Source organism: Electrophorus electricus, chromosome 14 (genome assembly GCF_013358815.1).
Source record: "Electrophorus electricus isolate fEleEle1 chromosome 14, fEleEle1.pri, whole genome shotgun sequence".
NCBI classification, from domain to species: domain Eukaryota; kingdom Metazoa; phylum Chordata; class Actinopteri; order Gymnotiformes; family Gymnotidae; genus Electrophorus; species Electrophorus electricus.
The window spans coordinates 7742334-7764218 of record NC_049548.1 but is presented as its reverse complement, the minus strand read 5'-3'; the positions used below and the strand labels follow the sequence as shown (position 1 = coordinate 7764218).

At 40.5% G+C, this 21885-nt stretch overlaps 1 protein-coding gene across 4 annotated transcripts in view; it reads left to right on the top strand.

Moving 5' to 3' along the window:
• Positions 1–9770: 9770 nt before the first annotated feature.
• Positions 9771–21885, top strand: part of znf438 (zinc finger protein 438) — a 38002-nt gene continuing 25887 nt past the window's right edge. For all 4 annotated transcript variants that reach the window (XM_027008516.2, XM_027008513.2, XM_027008515.2 and 1 more), the window contains exon 1: positions 9771–9880. The gene's annotated coding sequence lies outside the window, so the exon portion shown is untranslated. The remainder of the gene's footprint in view (positions 9881–21885) is intronic.

Below are 21885 nucleotides of genomic sequence, written 5' to 3'. Positions count from 1 at the left end.
CACCTGGTTTACGACACTCCGCTTTACGACATTACCTTCTGGCTGCTTACACCTCTCTCATAAACCTCTCTGCCCGACTCCCGCCCCTTACACCAGGCGCTGCCTGTGGCGCTCTTGCTTCGCCCGCCCGCACACGGCTAGCCCTGCCCAAAACATTGCACATGGTATCGTAACCTGTGCATTACGCAGAAGGAACAATTTATTAGCTGGGTGTATAGGTTTTACTGAAATATCGTGAAGTCACCGCAGATTATCAACTAGTAGTAAGTTTGAGCGGTGAAACGATGAAATTGTGTGCACCTGTGCACTATATTGTTGGGTAACAGACAGACAGACAGATAGCCATAGATAGAAATTAATTATAGCTTTGAAATGATTTTATTATTTTATTTCTCATGATAAAAGAAAGCTTAGATATTGTTTACAAAACTATAAACTATGAGTAAAAACTGATAGGATAGTGCAGACGGTTTTTATTGGACACTTTGAGTTTTCCATACATTTTAAATTATACATTAGCTTTTTTTTTAAAATTTAGCCTGTATTCAAATGCAAAGGAATCCGAACAGAACTTCAAAGTACTGCCATTCATTTATTTACTTTATTAAATATTTACTTTCATCTAAGCTTGTTGATGCTGTCTGTGGATTCTGTGTCATAGTTTCTTGTGTTTAAGCAGATTATATAATTTGGTCATTCATTTCTCCTCTTTGAATAGTTGAATCAAACACAACCTACAGTAAAGTTTGATACAGAGTGTGAATTTTTTTTAAGTTTTGTAATTTATAGATTCAAGTGGCAAGGTACTTAGACCATAACATTTAAATGAGACTTTTTTAAAGGTCTTTATCTAAGAGAAGGCTATCTATAAATAAAAAATCAACACAACACAAATAGGCTGTAAGGTAGCCTATTGAGGGCTGAATGGCACAATTAGTGTGTGTGTGTGTGTGTGTGTGTGTGCATGCAAATGTGTTTGCGTGTGTGTTTGTGTGATTGTGGTGTTAATAAGCTATATTTGTGAATGTTTAGGTGTATTTTACAGACAATGTCAGCATTTTGTTGGTCAGATTGTGTGTGAGTGTGTGTATGTAGGAAGGAGGAATGTGATATGTATCCCAAGGCACAGGGAGGATCATGGGACCCTTTCTGCGATGATTCAATCTTCCATCCAAAGAAAGGACTCGCTGTTTGTCAGGGACTGTTTATACTGTTGCACCAAGCCAGGGAGAGATGCAGAAATGAAAAGAGAGATTGAAAAATGGACAGAAGACACAGAGAGAGAGAAAGAGAGATGCAGGAAACACTTAGCTGCAGATGAAATAGAATGTACCAGATCTTTCACATGTTTTATGAAGAATGTGGTCACATGGATAAAGGTTCTGCAGAAATATGAAAGCATAAAGACAAAGTCTGCAAGAGCCAATTCAGATGAGTTGGTGCACAGGAGCTCTGAGACGCAATAAGCTATGGTCATGCCTGTCATCATTTTCTCTTACAGGTCACAAACGTGAGTAGTGCAGTAGTGTTAATGCCAGGCAGAGCAGTGCTGCGCTATTCTGGTACCTGCTGGTGACTATCAGGTTTCTGACAGACTTCAGCTGGGTGTGGTACACTCCTTTAGTGGACACTGTTCAATGATTCAAGGGAAAAAAGGAAACATACGCACACATTCAGACATGTCCTTGAACATGTACACAAACACGTAAACACAAAAACACACACTACCACTTCAAATAAGCAAAGAGAATAAGCTAAATTCAAACAAAATATCAATAAAGACACATCTGTTACTCAAGATTTATTTTCATGTTCCTAAAGCAAATTACACCCTTTCAAGAAAAATTTAAATAATTTTAAAATACATTCTTTATTTACATCATAGTTTCTATAATAGTGAGACATGATTCTAGAGTTTTCTAGAATAGTGTATCTGCTAAAAAAGAGATATAAATAACAAGGTTAGTTATTCAAATGAGGTAAGTTGGTTATTCAAAAATCTATCAAAACTAAAGTAATAATGTTATTAGGTTTGGGTAGTAAATGGCTTGTTTGCTTAGAGGATAAAACAGGTTTTGGGAAAACAAATCTTCTCCAGTCCCTGTAGTTCCTTCCCCATATGTGTGTGTGCTTGATGGGGGCCAGACCAGATAGAAGAAGGTGCCTGTGTCTTCATCATCTCACTGCTCCGCCCTGCCTGCGGCTCCACACGGTCAATTATTCAACAGAACAAAGTGCTCGGCGTCTGGGCCGAGGCCTGAAAGAACATCACATAATAAGAGCATTAACATCCAAAAACATCTCACCAGGTGAATCAGCGCTCACCAACAGCCTTATTTCAGTTTGATAATTGTTTGAACTTTGATACATTAATCTTCCCTGATTCCCTGCCACTGTTTGTTTCAGCATTAAATTACATGGGCAGTCAACACTGAAAGAGCCTTGATTTAAAGGCTTCAATATCAACCATGGAAGTACTTCATGTCTGTTTACTTTATGTGTGGAAATTACACAGAAAGAAGTTTCCACTTTAATTTCTTTTATGTGTTCCCACTCAAGACACATTCTGGGACATTCTGCCCCAGAGGGGTACTGGTTGATATATTGGTAATATATTGGTCTCCCTCTGACTACTGTCAAGGCCCCCTCCAGTGTGGCCCATCACCAGTCACACCAGGCCTACTGCAACTGCAAATACCTGGTGAGAGAGGGGTGTGGGACAGTCAGGGAGTGAAGCACCCCTGACTGGATGAACCCCTAATGGGCTCGACTGCAGTGGCTGTCCTGCTGAGCAGGCTGGCAGACGGAGCCGGGCCGAGCTCACCAGGACCGGAGCCCAAACACCAACAGCTGCCAATCGCACAGCGTAGGAGAGCAAGACACTGCACAGCTGCATAAGAAGCCACGAGAAAGGTGCTCCAATGAAGAGCTGCCATTGTCAGACTTCCATGAAGGAGTTTCAGAAAAGGCCATGCACTCTTTCTCTCACTTGCCTTCAAGTTAGGGTGAAGCAGACCAACTGGAAAAAGATGCAGCCATTATTTAATGGAAAGTTCTGCCTTTTTCCATTTTCCTTGGACTGAGGTGTTATAGCATGAAGTCATATTTTCTTGTGCTGATGGAAAACAAAGAGTAAAAATAATGCAACTGCATATAGACATCCTCCATGTTATTAATGCAGTGGTCAAGTTGTCAGAAGACTCTATTTTCAGTTGCCGGTGATGGGACCACCCAACTGGACCAAAATATAATGAGACCTACCCTCCAAGAGCCCCTGAGCCCACGCCGCTGGTCAGACACAACACAGCAGGTTGATGTTGCTTGGTGACTTCATCAACCAAAGTATTATTTTTTATGGAGTTAAGTGAAACAGCAGGAAGCTGGAGTTCTGCCCTTGTCTGTCATTTTCTCCTTTGCCCTGTCCTTCCTTTATATTTTTGTCATTTCAACATATCTGCATGTCCCCTTTTCTCTCTCTTCCTATTTACGTTGTCGCTAATGTATGGGAGGAGGCGGACGGGGCTCAGGGGTGGGGTGGAGGCAGAACGCCATACTCTGTGCTCTACATTAAGGGATCAGCCCGCGTCTCTGTAAATGAGTATTGATCCTCCTCCTAGCGGGATCGTTTAGGAGATTAATGCTGGCAGTAGTGGTGCAGGGAGAGGGCTGAAGGAGGGGGGTAGTGCTCTCCAGTCGAGGCAGGGAAGCCAACGCAGAGCTACCCAGGACAGAGGGCCTGCTGTGGGGCTACGCGGAGAACAAGCCCCTGACTCCCCTCCTCACCATCTGGACCAACAGCTCAGGGCACCAGCTGCATGGGGGAAGGGTACAGATACAGAGACTCAGAGAGAGAGAGAGAGAGAGAGAGAGAGAGAGAGAGAGAGAGAGAAATGGGTGGTAAGTAACAGATTGAGAAAGAAAGGAAAGAAGATGAAGGAGAACAGGGTGAAAAACACCGAGCTTCAATTAAAAAAAGAATACAAGAGAAGGAGAGAGAAGCAACCAGGTGAAATTCAGAAAAAAAGAAAGTAACAGACACTGAAAAAGTGGCAGGAAACAGGAAGAAGAAGAAGAGAGGGAAGTGAATAAAAATCACAGGTGGCAAATAAACAGACACGTTCAAGCAAAAGCATAGAAATGTAGTAGCAATAAAAGGAAATGAAAATGAAAACAATTGAGCAATGGAGCAAATAAATACTGGGAGTAAAACAAAGTAGTCATAATGGAAGATAATGAAACAGAAGGAATGAAAGAGGAAACAAGAAGGAACGAAAGAGAGAGGGAAAATGAAAGAAGGAGACAGGTGGGAGAGTGAGTGAGCAAAACATTAGAGTTGATGAGTGAAAGAAGAAGAACAGAAAAGTGGAAACCAGCTATGATGGATGAGAGGCAGCAAAAAGAGCCGAGTGGCTAAAGTGACCCTGGGGAGTCTATCCAAAATGAGGCCTGAAGAAACCCCATTACACAATTACACAGGCCGAGAGAAGGACATATTCAGAGGTGTGTTTATGAAGGCCTGTAAGAAATATGATATGCACTGCATATATTTACTTCTTGTATGAACCCTCTATGAAAAAAAGACCTGATGCGATTGGATAAATATATAGCAAACTCCTTAGTTCTAAAAAATCACCTTTAATTTCCAGTTTATACACAGTGTAAGTGGTACATGATAAGCAAAACTTGTGAAATGCACATAAAACTAAATGTTAAACATTGTTTGCCACGTTTGCAGAAAGCTAAGTTGCAACAGCTCCATTTTTATGCAATGAGTGCCAATATGATAACCTCATACAAGATCCAGAAACACTTAGCTGCTGTAGAGTTTATGTGTTTCGCAAGCTCTTGTGTTTTAGTGTGTAGTCACAGCAGCCTTGGGAAAATGCAGCTCTGAATGTTATAATGGTGAAACTATTCCAAAGCCCCACGACCCTTGCAGGCCCAACAATGGAATGTTTTGAAGGCGAGATCAAGATGTCAATGGCACGCTGCACCCCCTCCCAAGAGTGGACTCGTTATGATCTCACTTCCTGTTCTGTGGATTGTCCCTGAACGACGCTGTAGTTCTGACGCCCAGCAAAAGCTAACCGCACCCAGAGCAGAACACCAAGACTTGGACATCAATAAAAATGCAAATGAACACTGTTTTCTATTTATCTCAAAGCATGAGGCATTAAATCAATGTGGCTGTCTATTGAATACCTCACTGACTTTTTTTGCTAACTCAAAATCCACTTTAGGTTCATTGTAGTGTTACAGAGACCCCTGGGTCTGATTTTAAAAACACAGACTTCTGATAAAAATAGGAAATCTTTTGGATTCTGATAAATATACAAATATTATATACAAACTCCAAACAAATGACCTTAAATGTATTTGTTAGTACAGGTGGACTCAGAAAGTATCACAGGTAATAATCATCAGAGAGAATTATGATGATCTCTGATGCTCACTTTGGGAAAAAGACTGTATGTGTATCATTACTGTAGATTAATGACATTTTTAATTTTAACTTTCAGTAGTGGTGATGGTGATGATGATGATGTTGATGGTGGTGGTGATGTGTGTGTGTGTGTGTGTGTGTGTGTGAAAGACAGAGAGAGAGCGAGAGAGAGAGAGAGAGAGAGAGAGAGAGAGAGAGAGAGAGAGAGTAGAGAGTATCAAAGAGAGAGACCAAGAGAGATTTTGTTGGACCTTCTAGAGAGTACCAGTAAGTCTGCCATGCAGGTTAGTCCAGATCCATTACAAATGTTCCATCAAAAAAAAATCACCTCACAACCACAGCTAAACTGTATTCTGTATATGTTGGAACTGTGGGCTTTTTCTGCTGCTCATTTGCTGGCATGACTACCTGGAAGATTCACCAGCCAAATGTCCATACAGTGTTCAAACGTTCATGTTTTCCTATCATCATTAGGACATTTGGTTCCTACTAAGTGCACATACATGCACAGTGTTGTCTGTATATCAAAGCTGTTTATGGAGGCATCCTCCTACATTAGAGGTGGGAATAGGTGAAAAAATACCAAAGAGAGAGAGACAGAGAGATAAATACAGCAAGAGACTGAGATTCAGAGAGAGAGAGAGAGAGAGAGAGAGAGATAGGGAGAGAGATAGGGAGAGAGAGAGGTTTCAGCATTTTTCTGGAGAATGTAATGGATATCAATCATTCCTTCACTGCTTTCTTCTAAGTCCTATTTCTGATGGCTCAATCTGTCCCCTTTACATAGTGGTTAAAGATTTCCTCAGTTACAATTTTGGCTCATGTTTTTTAAACTTAGAATTCTTTCCATTAATGGTTGAGTTCACAGAATTTATGAACACAGTATATTTGACTTCAAAACATCTTTTCATGTGACTTTTACCTATTTTTTCAATACTTCTGGTACAATTTCAGAATGATACATTTGATATTCTAGGTGATAGAATGACCTACAGATGATTGTGATAACTGTGACAGTAAGGTCATAGCATACAACAGTGTTTGCCCCCACATAAGGCTTTAAGACATCAAATTCAACTCATTGGATATTAGTGAAGCCTTATTATCAAAGCCTTCATTGTTTGTTACCAAAGGGAAAAACCAAACTAGGCTGTGCATTGCTGACAGCACAGGGTTAAAGGATCTGTAAATGTCTATGCTAAGTCCTTAGACAAGTGTGTGAGCTTATGTGAGGTAGGAGTATACAGCATTCAGATGGTAAGAATGACATTTATAACCTAATCTCTTACGAGTGAGGGCCCACTGGTAATCTTTTAAAGCAGCAGAAAATACATGCATTTAAACACCTACACACGCACAAAAGAGAGGATATAAGGGTCAGCAGGGCATTAAAGCCATAACTCCATAACTCAAGGTGCTTGGAGAAAGAGATGAGGAATCAAGGGCAACATGTTAAATGAATAAAATCACTTTTACTGCACCTTTCACCACATACACAGACTAGCTCTATGTCATGGACCATGTGCCACCTGTGCGAGGACTGAGGATGAGGAGGAAGAGAGGGTTAATGATACTACAGAGGTGCGATGGATGGTGAAAGTGGATTGTGGAACTGTATACACTCAGTAGTGGTAATGTTTACTAGAGCTTTCCTAACTCTGGGATAGATGGATGTACCCACATCCAGTTTTTTTTTAATTGTAACACCAAGGCTTATCAATTCAAACGGTGATACTGAGACCACTGGGGCCTGAGTAAGATTATATTATAGTTCATCTACAGCCTTTTAATGACCAGTGTAATAAACAGAAGAAAAGAGTGTTCTTCTGCTTGCAGCCAACTACTGCAAGTTTTCCAACTGCTGCTCAAAAATATCATAGGGCTGAGTGTTCTTGGAGGAAAGCTTCAACAGCCCAGTTCTATGTACTCTGGCAGGGAGCCAGGATTAGCCAGCACTGCTGGAGATCTTCAGCAAAGACAACGAATTCATCCTTCCCATGCAGAGAGCAAGGCCGTCTTGATCAGTTGCCGTTTTGGTCTTGGATGCTTTGGGTCCCAGCAATGGAACAAAATACAGTGGAATTCCAACTAGAACCTTCTCCCATGAAGAAAGACAGCTGTGCAACTACATTCCAAAAGATATCACAATATCACAATATATTCACAATATCAATGGCAGTTGGGCAACACTCACATTTGAAGCCATTAGCAGTGAATGGCATCCACAGTGGATACTGATGTAATAGGGGTGTATCAGTAGCTGACACATACTTCAACCAATGTACCAAGTACCTCGGAGCAGTTTAACAACCAGAGCAGCTTCATATGGACAAATGGATAGGAATTGTCACATACAACATAGAAACCAATAAGACTACCAATAAGTTTTTCCTTTGAGTGTAATGAGTTGCAGTGCTGCATGACCTTCATCTTATGCAAACGTGTCTTTTGGTGTTGATGTGACACAGCTGATAACCGTCCTGTTTCAACTATCGGGCCTACAGAGCACCACACACCACACTGACTCACCTTTTCTTCAACTGTCCCTGCTGATGATGACAGATTTCAAAGACAAGCAATCTAAATGGCTCCCCTTGCTGAACTAACAGCCATAAAGCCCACTGCCACACACACACACACACACACACACACACACACAGAGAGAGAGAGAGAGAGAGAGAGAGAGAGAGAGAGAGAGAGAGAGAGAGAGAGAGAGAGAGACAGAGAGAGCAATACCTGTGAATATGAACAAGCTTTAGAGGAGAGCCTGTTTAGCTGAGTTTGGTGACTGTGTTTTTTGCTCTTTTAACTGTCTCTAGGCTTATGCTGCTATCTGGATGAGTGCTGCCTCAGAGAGAAAAGTGTTTTCTTTTGTAGGTTTACAACCTTGGAAGCCAGAGACATAGACAACTGATTTGCTTTGAGAACATAATCATCGCAATAAAATATGTTTCTAGTATTCACTTGCTATTTTGTGCTGATCAATAACAGGCCCATGTGTCTAATAATGAAATATTCCATGAATGCAGAAACCCACTGAAGAACATATTCTTCTAACCATGAAGCTACAACATACTTTTACACAAAACTATTTATATTAATCAAACCCTCATTACAAGAGTTTTAAAGAGAAAAACATATTTAAATATGGTCAAATGATGATCTTGCCATTATATATCAGTTGTTGACATGCGACTAAGATTGTGTGTATAAGATATACACATACATATGCATGCAGATGGATATTTTTTCCTGGAACCTATCTGATACCAGGTACTTCTTTCGGTGGTGGTCTTGGCCGAATGTTTGTGATATGATGATATGAGATCAAATTCTTAAAGTGTGAGATTGATTGTGCAACTATCTGTGCAACCACATTGAACCAAACCCATGAAAACCTACTCTGTGTGCTTGTGTGAAGGCATTAACACACACACACACACACACACACACACACACACACACACACACACACACACACACACACACACACACACACACACACACACACACACACACAAACACAAACACAGAGAGAGAGACAAATCCATGAAAACCATACAAACTACCTTTGTGATTGAGAATGACAGATGAAAAGGTGTTTAAGTGATCAATATAGTCATTATCTAGGAACCTCTTCTATTCAGCCTAGGGTGATGTGTATTATGCACATTGATCTATTTGTAACAGCACACACATTTATGTAGTTCTTGGAGTCACTTTGTCTCTGTCTTTGTGTGTGTGTGTGTGTGTGTGTGTGTGTGTGTGTGTGTGTGTGTGTGAATTAAAAGAACTTGCACACACCTATTTCACAGGCTGACTTGACAAGTGTCAGAGGGTTAATGTCACTAGTCTATTCACATCATCTCTTTGTCTTCATTGTCCTCGTCTAAGTTTTCCCTGATAAAGCTTTACTCCACATATATCAATGTGATTATTTAGTTTTTATTTTTATGGTTCATTATGTTATATTGACAATAGTACAATGAGACTTTGTGAAGGGGCGTATACACGTGAAACTTGAAAATTATATCATTGGATAGCTGCCTTTTCACATCCCCTGATTGGTTACATTTGTCGCGATGAACCGTGTTGGAAGAGCCGTACTATTTTTTAAAGAGGGGTGAGAGACAGATATCAGCAAAAGCGTGTAGTCAATTATAAGATACATAAATCGATGTTCTGGGTTATACCTTAGGTTATTTTAATATTTTTTTCTATCTGTGTCAAAATACTCTTCATGATATTATATTGTTGAGTTAATTTACTAGTCACGAAATCATCACAGTACCCCACAGCCTGCTATTCAAGGTCTGGCTCAAAATGGCTGTACCGAAACAGTTATGAAGAGCTGTCGTTCTTCAAAAGATATGAATATGTTGCATGTTCCAAATTTATGAAGAATCTTCTGAGCGAACAGGAGGGTATTCTTGAAAGGTGAGACAAAAGATGTTCACTGTATTCCGTGATGGGCTTTCGCTTCTCGTGTATAAAACAAAATCCAATGGGGTTCCTGTGCAGTCTTATTACGACCCTATGTTCAGCCAATGGGAATGTACAGTGGGAACAAAACAAGATGGCGAACTGCGTTAATACTTTAATAACAAACTGTTCAGTCGTAGAGGAAAGTCGGGAAACTAGCTTCAACGTTGTGTCAACAAGTAGAGCAACTATTTATTCATATTCTTCGCCCAAGCAAGCTACAGACACTAGTGTATGTCAGTCTAGCAAGCCACGTATTGAGCTAACCTAGCTATGGTTAGCTAACTGGCTAGCTGGCTTGTCTGTTTACCGAATGCCAATCAAAAATCGGGCAAGTGTCAGGTTTACAATGTTATGTGGTACTAGGTATATTAAAGGGAACAAACATTGCATATGTGTATTGCAATAGAAGAGTTGATAAGTTTGTTGTGGATCATGCATTATTTACTCTAAAAATATATATATAGATTTACCATCTTGAGTAAAGACGAAAACACATTAACCCTTCCTACACGAATGTAACCTGTAAGCTGTCTGTCTAGCTAACATGAAGTGTAGTGACCAAGGTCAGCTAGTTGGGTTAGCTCGCAACTCTTGATTCGTCTCTGCCGTCCCCCGTTACAATAGATGGGGTTAATTACCCTTAATGCACGCGTTGAGTAGCCACGTCTACTTAACAGCAATCAGTAGCGTAATAAATACATCGGTGTAACATGAAAATGTAGTAATTGTACATAGATTCTCTTCTAGTACATGGACGGTCAGTAGTATCACCACTTGTTGCTGTTACTATTGATACTATTACCTTTAATTCTTAAAGTCAAATGAGTTATGAACAGTGCAATGCCAGAGTAGCTAAGACCAAGATTAGATATCAGAATATACGAATCAAATGTATATTAAAATATAAATACACCTCTCAAATAAATAGAGTTCTCATGTAAGATAAAAAGAAAGGTCTGAACTAGTGATGTTTTGGCACTGATGTCATTGATTAATTGTCAGTGGATGCTGGACAGGCAGATTAAACAGATTTATTGCTCATACCATCAATTTGAAAATTTGCAACATTCACTCATTTTCTTGTGTTTAGATTATTCTTTCATGTGTAGCTAACCAAAGAGGGAAAAATATATACCATGTTTCGTCAGCTTGAAGATATTTTAGTTTAGCCTTAAATTAAAATTCATGTGTGTCATTGAACTGTTTGTGATATTGACAATGATGGTCACTAGAAAACTCTTCTATTGCACGTCCTAACAGTGCACCATTACCTATGAGGACACGTTGTCCACGTTTTCTCTCATCATTCTTCCTCTTGGCAACCCTTTCTTTTGAGTCATGTACCGCCGTGTCTTGGTGAGACGATTTTGAATCTAATTTCATATCCATCCATATTTTCTTTATTTATGTGCTATGGACCTCATTTGACTCATTTATGAGGGTCATTTACCACAAATTGGTAAACCTAGAAGCATTTGCTGAATCAGATGTGCCACAACTGACTTTATGGCAAAGTGCAAGCACTTTAAGATGAAAATGTGAAAATGTTCTTGTATGCGGCACAGTTTTTAGGTTGCGTGTGTAGAGTTTTCAGTTTTTACAACATTACTGTTACAGGCATTTACTCAGTGTAAGCTGTTAAAACATGGGTTTAATTACCCTATTTCAAGACCAGTCATAAACAGGAGAAATAAAGTTGCATCAGTAGGCTAACTCTTTTACTGCTTCTAAATCAATCAAGGACTCCAGTCCTGCTTTTTGTAAATGTGACTAAATTGTATTGTCAGAGCAGTGTAAATTGGGTAGAGTAACATAATAATAACTCAATTAACTACTTGTGGTAGTTAGTTAGATAGATCTGGGCAATATGATGATCTTATTTTTACAATATAGGCAACTTTTCTCAGCATACTGATGATGTGGTTAGTACTTAGAGAAACACTGACCAAAACTGTTATTCTATAAAGTGCCTGTGGGGAAAAAAAAGTGGTGTCATACTATCAGTTTAAAACAACATGGTAATATGTAGCAGACTGGATATTGCGATATTGCATTTTTGTCATTTCACCAACCTGTACATTTAAAATTTAATTTAAATGTGTCAGGAAATCTCATTTATCGATTTTTTGCATTGTAATAATTATGGGTAAATTTTTAAAAATACACTAGAGCTGTTTAGGTTAAGCTGTAAGTCTTTTGGCTGCTGTGTGAATATCAGCAATTGGAATGCATGGTGTCAATGAGTACAACTGCAAAAGATTATTAAATACCATACTGCATGGCTTGCGTTTTTGTGCTGTGGAAGAATATGCACAGAGTCCTTTTGGAGGATATTGAGGTTTGTTTTGGCAGGTGTAAAGACATTGTGTGGTTTCACATGTGGTGAGAGAGAAGGGCAGCGAGCCTCTCTTTCATAGCACAGATGCTTATTTAACATTTCCGGTCAATCAGAACCATGTCAACATCACTACATGTGCGTGCACGCACACCCACCCACCCACCCATGCACATCAGCATGTACACTGGGGCAGAAAAAATAACTTTCTCCATTTCTTCAGTGGTTGAGTTGTTCTGCTGACCTACCAGTGCTGCTTCTTTCTTTTACAGAGTGCTGTTGGACCTAGGTGTGCTAATGAGCACCAGCTTGCTTCTTAGAGGTCAGTCGTGTAGTGTGTATCCATGCTGCAATTAGAGATCAAAACCGCTCAGGAAGCTGTGCTTTAATTACTGGGGGATTTGCTCAACATATGCAGAACAAATGCCTTTGTTTTAAGTCTTCAGTGCTCCACTGTGAGGTTCGCCACCTTGGCCAAAGTAAATATATGAGCTCGGAGCCTTGTATGCTTTATGAGCAAAGCAGCCTCTCTGCTGAACTATAGTGGAGCTGCTCCAGTGTTGCTGTCACAATTCAGACTTCACTAGGAACAGTTTTGTTTTTCTTATTGAAGAATTTGGGCAGCTCAGCAAGGTTATTCTCCTTGTCTTGTCATCGATAATCATAGCAGCCATTTGGCATTAATGTAAGCCCACTGACCATTTTAAGGAAATACACTCTATAGCTGTATCTGAAAGGGTCCCATGCATTTTATGGTCAATTATAAGTTTAGGTTCATGCAAATTTCCTCCATTGTTATACTAAGCAATTATACGAGAGTCCTCTCTAGAAACAGGATCACTAGAGTGTTCTTCCTTCACAAAGTATACAGGAAAAGAATCCATAGTCTGTGTCCACAGGGAGAACATCCACAAAAATATTGCTTCTATCATATCAAAACCTTTTATCACATCAAGCCTCCTTCCCAGAAATGCACAGTGACAGATGCATTGGAGTTACAAGCATTCTTTAGATGGGTGTTTTTTTTTGTTTGTTTTTTTTTTAAACATATTTGTAAAGGACACACCTAGAAATAATCTGCATGTTTGTCAGCCCAAAGTTATGTATATATGCATTATATCTCCACGCGCTCCTCTATTCAGAACCTATTAATCTCACCATTTATTATGCATGGTTCATTCTGAAAACAGTTCCACCTGAGTAACCCACCTTTCGCTTTAGGAAGACGAGATCCAGCAACTCTGCATGACAAAACCACACCTCATTGGCATTAAGATGTAAGAAATAACACATTGAAAAAGACAGTAAGAAAAAAGAAATACAACTTCAACAAGAAAAACTCATAAAATGGTAAATAATGCATGCTGGTGGAGACAGGAGGCAGACCCTATCCGGTAATGGTCTGGTGAATGTTTCATTCACCACAAAATTGCACTTCTTAGCACTGTGATCAGAACTTTTGGGTGACCTTCCAACAAACCAGGCTGGTGAGTGGCCTAATGAAATAATGGTCTTACAGACTAGAACCAAGAACTCTTTCCCATGATTTGTTGTAGGCAAGGAAGGCCTTAACACATAGCCACCGGAGGCACAGAGCAGGGCCACAGGAAATGCCGCCATATCCAAACAGCGGTGAGATGCGAACGCAGCCTGAGACCTCTCCAACAACACAGCTGATGTTTATATGTGGGGGTAAAAATAGCAGCCCTGACATGGTTCTCATCGACTCGTGTTGTGTTCCTTTCTATTAGTCACATGACCTCTCTCGCTTTTAAAATGAGTGATTAGTTACAGATGTGACGGCATTCAAATAAATAAAGCCGGCTCCTTTATTGATAGAGCAGAGAGCTGATGCGCAACAGATGGTCAAGGGGCATAGATGAAATTAGTTTGATACGTGTCCTGTAACTGCTGTGAAATGGTGACATTTCTTCTGGAAAATGGTACACCTGATGCAGAATGACTAATTGGTTTCAGACAGGAAGGAGCAAAACACTTGTGACTGAGAGAGGAAACAGCTAAATACCAGACCAGTGACTGCTCCATCTGCCATCCGCTTTCCCTGAATCAGGATCAGATCTTATGTGACCTCAGAGCCGTTGGGTGCAAAATGATTAAGCAAGGCTCACACGTCCTGTGCAGGATAGTAGGTGTGCAGAGCACAAAATGGCTCTCGGGCTGCCTTTTACTCTTTTGTTCTTATTCTGTAACCTTGGCTCTCAGTCTCTCGTCTTGTTCTCACCCTCACCATGTGCACTTTCCTTTCTGCATTGTCTGTCTTCTACCGTCTTCCTTTTCCTCGCCATGCCTCGTCTGTCTCGCCAGCGTTTCCCACTCTCCATTGCTTGCCTCCATCACTGTGGTGAGGTGAGGTGACTCCTCTATGAGTCAGTTGTTCTTTGTGTGCTTGTGCAGTAGTGGGAAGCTTGGCAGTGGGAGCCTGCTCTTAGCCCTCTGCTCAGCTCGTAGACGCCCACAGCCATGCACCGCAAGCTCTTACTGCCACACCACACTCTTAGAAATGTAGAAACGCACACACGTCCACATGCACGCACAATCACGCATCTGCTCGCACGTGCACTCACTCACTCTCTCAGGCTCCGCAATGGCTTGTGTGTAATTTCCAGCATTACGTTTTGGTGGATGAGAGAAGTGTGTGAGAACAAAACCGTGAAAGAGAGGAGAGTTTAACACATCCTAGGTCCAGATGCGCTTCATATGTGACCATAGATGGCACAGGTTTAAGTCAGGTTTCATTGCCTTCTAAAGGCCAGGAAGACATGACAGTTTAATTGCACACATTGACAAAACAAGCTTAATAGTTCCCCAAACCCTAACTTTACATCTCAACTTTTCACTGTTTAAAATTTGAAGGTGGCTCCAATTTGTCTGTGGTGTGCCATTTATCTACCCTTCATGTAATTCTTCACTGTGGCAACTTTGTAGCTAACTGTTTTCATAGCCAGTCAGCTTGCACTTAGATTTGTGGCCTTTGTCATTTAGCAGAAATAGAATGTCACCTTTCCCAATAGATGAAACGTTCTTTTGAATTTCAGACCTTCTAAGCATTAAAATGAGTGATGGTAGTTATCAGTGTGCTTTGGCTCCACCTGACCTTGTGTGTGTGTTTGTGTATAGGTGAGGCAGTGAGAGAGAAACTGTGCCTGCCTGCAGGATGGGAGTGGTCAGGACAGTGGCCAGGGAACACTGGAGAGAATATGACATGTCAGGATTGCATTTCTCAAAGATGATCCTTATCGACCGATAATCATATGATGTTATAGCCTCAGAGGACCCTAGGATGCTAGTACTTTGTGTGTGCAGTGCATTATTCCAGGTACAATGTAATATAATGATTGAGAGGATAATGTGCATGTATAAATGTGCCCATTTTGTTTTTTAACAGATGCTGGGAGCTGTCAGACATTAGAGAATATCACACAGAGACAACGATCATGTATGATGAGTTTCTGTATTTGTAACCAGTTACTTAAGTAAGTTTCTAAATATGAGGTAGTTTCCTGGACAGAAAAGGTGAAGCACTACCTCCTGTAACGGTGGGGAGATGCGGGGAAGGCAGGATTCACACGCGAGTCACCAGGGAACGCACATTTTTTAACAAAACTGAAAGACAAACACGAACAACAAGCGATAACGGTGAACAAGACAAGTATGAACACAAAGGCACAGACACAGCACAGTATTTCAGCACAGGAGTATCCCTGACCATAATCAGAACAATGACCCACATCCAAGAGAGCTAAACATGTGGTTTAAATACACATTACCAAGGAGGCTAACAAGAGCCAGGTGTGATACATAACAGGGAGACGTTGCTACAAACAAGGGCAAAATCGAACACATACACCGACACAGCAACATAAGCACGTTGTGGGGCTGTACCACGTGAGCTAGGAGCCTGTGGGGCATCAAAACTCACAACTTGATAAGCATATAGCTTTAATAACTATAGCAAGATTATAGTGGTTACATAATAGTAAAAACAGATAATTACCTAATACTGGACAAATTAGTTGCACCTCAATAGGCTGTCTAAATGGTCTTAAGTTTCTTTAGGTCTAAGTTTAGGGCCTTAGTATGCTACATGAGGTCCAATGACCATATTCATATCATGGATGAAAAAAGCATGTCCATGTTCAGCTGTGCTGCAGTGGATCCATGCAGATAAGCTGGCCTTGCTAAAACCCCCAGCCAGTGCAAGCACCCAGCTCCTGAGCAGCTAATGTGCTCTGTGCTTCACGCTTCCCATACATGCAGACTGGCAGGCCCTGACACTTCATTCCAGTAGCTCCTGAGTAAATGGTCAGAGTAAAAAAGCTTTTCTTTATCAAAAAAATTTTTTTTTTTTAAATTACACAGTGAGAGAGATGGAGATTCAAAATGGTAGCTCCTCAGTCTAGGCAACGTTTTTTCACATTTTTTGTTCAATTTTGGTGAGTCTGTGTGAATTGTAGCCTCAGTTACCTGTTCTTAGATGACAGAAGTGGCACCCGGTGTGGTCTTCGACTACTGTAGTCCATCTGCTTTAAAGTTTGACATGTTCATTCAGAGAGCCTCTTATTTGAGAGGTTAAGTTACTGTTGTCTTTCTATGAGTTTGAACCAATCTAGCCATTCTCCTCTGACCTCTGGCATCAACAAGGCATTTCATCCAGAGAACTGCTGCTCACTGGTTATTATCTCTTTTTGGCCCATTCTAGACCTAGAGATGGTTGGTTGTTGTTGTTGTTGTTGTTGTTTTTTTTTTTTGTTTTTTTTTTTTGTATTTCTCTATTATTGTATTTCCCTATTAGGTAACATCAATAACAAATACTCCTTTTGAGATAATATTACTAATGAGTAGAACTGTATCTCCTAATATTCTCCAACAGACCCTTTCATGGTAAAAATCACCCACTAATTGCAAAGGATATAAGCTCATGTTGAATTAAGTCTAGCAGCGCTGTGTGCTAAAATGCGCTTTACAGCTCTGCCTACAGCTCTACCTAAATCCACTGTATTACTTGAGACTGGTCAAGTCTTTTAAAATATTTTTAAATACTAAACATTGTATACTAAACAAATCTGTTTACTCTCTAAATAGAGTAAGGTAGATGCAGTGTTGTAACATTAGTAAGGCCTAAGAATAATGTAGCCCTGTGCTGCAAAGACCCAGAAAGAGAGTTCTAGAAGACAACTAGCTCTCCTTTGCGGTTTCTTTACTTTTCGCGGAGTGAGGGCCAGATTATTCAGGTGAATGGAGGTCAGGGATGTACACTGAAGGGATATGGAGAGAAGACAGTAAATGAGGGGTTCTGTCCAGTGCTGACTAGGTGCTGGCTAGCTGCTGAGCTCCTCTCAAAGTTCCCTGGCAGTATTTCATTACCACGGTCACCTGCAACTTGCTCATTGGGAATTTCATCCTCATACTTCTTTGATCATATATTGTAAAATTATTTTGGAAAATTTAACTGAACTGACACCAAGTACTGAAAAAGTACCCATAAAGAATGGACTGTGATATGTGGGACAGTGTTATTATAACTTTAAGGAGCAGAGCATGTGAGGCTGTCTCTACAGTGGGGTTGCCTCCTCCTCCAGAACCCAGTCTAACCCTGATAACCAGGAAGTTTGCGTCACTGTGAATGAGGTGGATGTGGAATTGGCAGGCTGCTCTTGGTTCTGAATGCATTCTTCTTTTCACCATGGAATTGAAGAGCATCCATGTGGTTGCTTTGGCTTTTATTTCTTGTCTGGTTAATTTGGATGTTCTTTTCGGTTGGTAAAAGTGGCTATTTCCAGTTTGTAACCCGGAATTATAGTATAGGTTAGGCTGGACGGGGTATGCATTACAGTGTAGTAAATGAGACTAAACATTTCGATTACTCAGATGTCTACTAAATTTAATTGGTTTTGTGATGTAATTTTAAAAAGAAAACAAAAAATAAAATATACCATTAACTGAAATATGGTTAATGTTCTTCAGTGAATTTAATATTTATTAATACAGTAAGTTTGGGTTTTAAAAAATTGAATAAAGTCAATTTTCAGCCTAATAGCTCTTTTTATTCAGATAACAAAAGATGGAAGCTATTATGTGGTTCCTATTATGCACTGTAGGAACTCTAAATCATATTCCCGTTATACCAGCCAAACCTTCTGTAATGTCAGCTGTCGTGCTTTATAGCCTTCTCAAACCTGGCTAGCATGGAAGTGTACTTGGTAGATAAGAGCAGAGGGAGGAAGGCATTTCTTTCCATAGTGCACGGGGTGGTAATGTCTGTTCAGTAAGGTCTGCTCATCCTGGATTTCATAGTGCATTTAGTCAGCCTCGGCAGTCAGAGCCAGTTAAAATCAGTCATGCACAGCACTGACCAGACTCCTCCCAACCAGAAAGCATGCTTCAGCATTCTCCCAACTCGGAGGTGCTTCTTTTCTGTTGGTCACTTTTACGTTTTCATACACACATGTACACATATGTAACACATGCACACCCTCTGTGCTCAACCACTTTTTCCGAGAGCTGGCCTATGGGAGAGGGTGGTAGGCTGTGAGGTTGCTGCAGTGTGGGCTGGGTGGGGGGTGGATAGTGAGGTTCAGCATGTACCTGTCACTGCTAAATGATTGCTCATTTCCTGCATGGAGGAGGAGGGTCAGTGTGGAGTAATAGAGTCCAGCTGCCTCATCTGGACCTTACCTTGCTTTTCACTCCCTTGCTCTAAGCATTCTCTCTCTTTCTCTTTCTCTATCCCCCTCCAGTCTTCTCAGCGTGTTAGAGTGTTCTCACCTGCCCGCTCTGGGCCCTGGCTGGCTGGCCGGGTCCTGCGCGCTCCTCTGCTCTTTCCTTGACCTCCCCTTACTGCGCATGTTCTCTGGCCTGCTCTCGGGAGTGCAGCTGTTTTCTTTTGCTCTCTCGTTGAAGTTTTTGGTCTGTGTCCAGTTTTAGTAAAGGAAAACACAGAGACAGGTTGTAACTTAGTTTTTTTTTTCTTCTTCTTTTCTTCTATGTTTTTCAATCTGTTTATGTGTTTGTGCTAATGTTATTGTGTGTGCATGTGTGCATCTAGAGGAGAGCGATCAGTTAAGGGACAGTTCAGTTCCAGATTCCATTCTGAATCCAAACCAGATCACATGACCTAGAATGGAACTTTCAACAATGACCAGCTGTCGTCAACATTCCACTGGCAGGGCCACTGGAGTATAGCCAATCGAAAATGGTCACTTACATTGCAAACAACTGCAGCCAGCTAAACCAGTGGTGTGTATCACATCACATCCATCATTGGTATGATATCAGCTAGTCATCACGGTAATTCCATATTCTGCAACCATCCTCTCCTAAATGCTTTTGCACTGAAGTGCATGGAGTGAAATGTCTTGAGTAAGTACAGTAAATACAGTAGTGCTTATACGAATGCTGCTAACCATGGTTAGGTCAGCACACACCTGACTGAACACATTGAAAAACGATAAAACATAAATCTTATGAATATCTCCCTGTGTTTTGAACAGGGGAAGAGTGTTTAAAGTTCTCAGTAAAACACATGCTCCATGGAAACGCATTTAAAGAACCCCGCTGAGGAGCATTTGCCTTTTCAAGAGGCATTGAGGGATCCAGGGTCACAAATGGATCTTGGAGTCCTCCTCAGCAAAAAGGCCGTGACACTTCACCACAGAGACAAGCAAACTGCGTACTTACTCTTGGTCAGATTTCAAGTTCTTGTAATAAGACTTAAATATGCAGTGACAGCTGAAACTCAAATTGTTTCATGTTCAATTAGAGAAGAGTATGTTCAGATATTACACTAAATAAATTACCTTTTGATGCATCCTACTTCTTTTCGACCATCACATCTGTTGAAAAGAATGCACCAGCGTCATGCTACATAGAACCCACAATGTACTCTCTCTTGGCTTTGCTCATATTTGAAGTCATCCAAGTTTTATTTCCATAAATTATGTCACTCCAAGGATGTGCTGGAACCCATTCTGGATACGTGAAGCATCACTAAACCAGACTGTTCTCTTCTGAGTGACTGATAGATTAACAAACATTTTTATATGCTGTCCACTGAGCATGTGCAGTGTTTTATCACCTGGTCGGCCTGCCAAAGTAACCCTCTTTTACATTTCATTATATTTCTTTCCTTCTCAGTACGTTTCCTCTCAGTGAGTCTCTTTTCCCCTGTATTTATTTATTTTTTTTACTTCTCTTTGCTTTTGATGGGGATTTCCTAGTGAAAACATTTTTGCAATGTACCAGCTTTATTTTCTTGTGATTGCTGAATTTTGTTTTCCTCTCCAAATTGTCAGATGACCTTGCTACCAGGAAAAGAGACTGCATAGTTTTTGATATCATATTTAGTTGTGATTTCTTTCCACAAAGGATGAAGGAAAAACTTTTGCCCTTTTTTGATAATAAACATAAATGTTATGTTCTTGTGGCCTTTTTAAAATCTTTTTTTTTCTTTTTTTCTTTCTTGTGTAGCATTACATAGGTCAGCAGTTTGTAATGATTTGTTCATTGCTGTGTTTTTAAAAGACTTCTGTTTTCTGAACTAGGGTAGGGTCACCCTCTCTTGGTTCAGAGCTCTTAAAGCCCACACTAAGGGGGATGTGTTCAGCATTGCTGCTTGGAGAAAACCAGTTTGAAATATTTATAACAATTGATTGGAACCCACTGCAGCATTTAACTTCTCTATCTCTCTGACTCTCTAGCAATCTGTGGCAGTCTGGCCAATTCTTTGTCAAATACTTGTATGTTTAATAGGTCTCAGGCAGGATCACTGATTGGAGTGGTACAGTCAGTGTACTCAGCATGGGACAATGATGAAAAGTAGTGCCTATATATCTAATTGGTTGAAGTGAATGTGGATTTTCTTAAATGTCTTTGTAAATGTGGCCCTTTTTAATTTAGTAGAATTATAGAAGGCAGTTATACTGAAAATTGATGAAAACCACCTATTAAAACCTTGTTGGCAGCACAGATGCCCTGTGTGCCAAAATGTTTGACCAAAAGTTTTTTTTGTGAAGTTAGTTTTACAGTGTATTATCAGAATGCACCATCATCCCCACTGCTGAAATAACTAAAGTTTCCATGCAGCTGTGTTCAAAGCTGTCCTTTGGATAAAATTGTCCGATTTAGATCTGATGACTTCTACTCAACCTTTTTCTCTCTCCTAATTTGCATAAGCAGAGAGGCAATTTACGTCCTCCCTCAGACAGCTGTCTTTACTCTGACAGGTCTCCAACTTGGCATCAGTGTGAAAATAAGTCAGATGCTTAATGCACTGTTTCCCCTTTTATTCTCCCTCGCTCAGCCAGGAAAGGGTTACTTTCCATGTTTCCTGTCCAATTCCCACAGCTTCAGCTCCTTTCAGATCGCTTTCTTCATGCTAAACATTCCCAGGCTCCCATAACCTCCTGGCTTCCTCACACCGGCCAAGAGCAGTCCCAGGTGAGAGCGTGGGCGAACCTCCTGTTTTTAAGGATTAAAATCTCTCATTTTTCTCTCCCCACCCCCTTCTCTTAGCCATAGTAGCTGTGAAATGTGTTTTCACAAGTATACCCCGTGATCACAGACATGGGATTTTTTTTTTCATGAATGATGTCAGAGATAAAGG